The 2,078-nt window shown below is 51.0% G+C and overlaps 1 protein-coding gene across 3 annotated transcripts in view; it reads left to right on the plus strand.

The window, feature by feature from the left end:
* ATP2B3 (ATPase plasma membrane Ca2+ transporting 3) overlaps positions 1 to 2,078 on the plus strand; it is a 41,855-nt gene that overhangs the window by 12,597 nt on the left and 27,180 nt on the right. The window lies entirely within an intron of this gene.

Here is a 2,078-nt window from a genome sequence, read left to right on the forward strand (position 1 = left end):
CTGCTGAAAAAGTGAGTGGGCAGCAGGACACAGCCTGGGGCTGGGGCTCGCTGAAGCGCATGGCATTTCTAGCTGTATTATTGCAGTAAAATAGACATAGCATAAAATTGGCCCTTTTAATCACTTTAAAGTGGACAGTTGAGTGGCATTAGGTGCATTCGCACGGTTGTGCGCCATCACCACCCCCCAATCCCAGAACAATTTCATCACCCCAAAGGAAACCCTGTGCCTGTTACACACGCACTCCCATCCCCCTCCCCCTAGCTCCTGGCAGCCACTCGTCAGCTTTCTGTCTCTGTGGATTTACCTGTTCTGGACATTTCATATAAATGGAATCATATGGTACGTGGCCTTTTGCACCTGGCTTCTTTCACTCCTCAGCGTAGTGTTTCTAAGGTTCATCCAAGTTGTAGCCCATATCAGTGCTTGATTCCTTTTTATGGCTGAATAATACTCCATTGCTCAGGTAGACCACATTCTGCTTATCCAGTCATCCATCGACAGACACTTGGGTTGTTTCCACCTTTGGCTACTGTGAATCGTGCTGCTTTGAATGGTCATGTACGAGTTTCTGCTTGAACGCGTGTTTTCAACTCTCTTGGGTATATTCCTGGGAGCGAGATTGCCAGGTCACATGGTAATTCCATGTTTCGTTTTTTGACAAAACGCCAAACTGTTTTCCCCAGTAGCAGTGCATGAGGGTTCCAGCTTCTCATCCTCACCAACGTGTTATTACCTGATTATTACTGTTGTTGTTGTTGTTGTTGTTATTATAGCCATCGGGATCTCATGGTGGTTTTGATCTGCTTCTTGCTGATGACTAGTGATACTGGCACCTTTTCATGTGCTTATTGGCCATGTGTTTGTCTTCTCTGGAGGAATATCTATTCCAGCCCATGCCCATCTTGGATGTGAATTCTTTGTCATTTGATTGTTGAGCTGTGAGAGTTTCTATATGTTCTGAGTATTAGATCCTTAACACATATCTGATAGATTTTTGCTCACTGCCTTGATTTGTCCTTGGATGCGCAAATGTCTTTCAATTGTGAAGTCCAGCTTATCTCTTTTTCTCTTTGGTCGCTTGTGTGGGGTTCCTTTTAGAGGTGGTGAAAATGTTCTCGGGTTGACTTTGGTGATGGTAGCACAACTGTGAATATACTAAAAGCCATTGCATGGGACATTTTAAGCGGGTGAGTCGTGTGCTGTGTGAATTGTATCTCAACAGAGCTGTTAGGGAAACTGAGGTGGGCGGCACACAGCTCTGCCTCCAAGTGCACCATGCCCCGCACCCGCTCAGCGTTCACACCTCCCCTTGGCCTTGGCCTCTGCAGCGCCCACGCACCCTTCTAAGACTTGGCCTGATTGTGCTGCCGTGCTCACCCCCGGCTTTCTGGGGCCTTCAGGACAGAGTCCCGAGCAGGCCCTCTGGGCTCCTCCCGTGGCCTCCACAGCCAGCTTCTTTCCTTCCTCACCAGTCTGCTCGGGGCCCCCATTTGTCCGTCTGCCATGCCAGCCTCTGGGGCCCGTTTTTCCTCTGCTCCTTCGTTTTCTGCACCTGAATCCTGCCAGCCCTCCCCATCCCAGCCCTTCTGTGGTCGCTGCCTTGTCGTGGCCCTGCTCCGTGGCATTCGGGTTTTGCTGATGTCCCACCTCTCTCCCTAAAGCCCAACGGGGCAAGAGTGACAGCCCCCCAACTCCCATGAGTCTGTGCGGAGCTGTGGGAACAAAGTACCATCATCCTGGTGGCTGAAAACAACAAAGACCTATTTTCTCCCAGTGCTGGAGGCCAGAAGTCCTCAGTCAAGGTGTGGGTGGGGTCACCCACCCCCTAAGGCCTCCAAGGGAGGATCCTCCCTTGTCTGTCCCAGCTGCCGGTGGTGGCTGGCCACCCTTGGCCTCCCTCAGTTTGTAGCTGCATCTCTCCAATCTCTGCCGCCATCGTCACGCAGCCTTGTCCCTGTGTCTGTGTCTTGACGTGTCCGCGTCTCTTTCCTTTTTTTTTTTTTTTTTTTTTTTTTTTGCGGTACGCGGGCCTCTCACTGTGTGGCCTCTCCCGTTGCGGAGCACAGGCTCCGGAC

The sequence above is a fragment of the Lipotes vexillifer genome, unplaced genomic scaffold (genome assembly GCF_000442215.2).
Source record: "Lipotes vexillifer unplaced genomic scaffold, Lipotes_vexillifer_v1.1 scaffold899, whole genome shotgun sequence".
Taxonomy (NCBI): domain Eukaryota; kingdom Metazoa; phylum Chordata; class Mammalia; order Artiodactyla; family Lipotidae; genus Lipotes; species Lipotes vexillifer.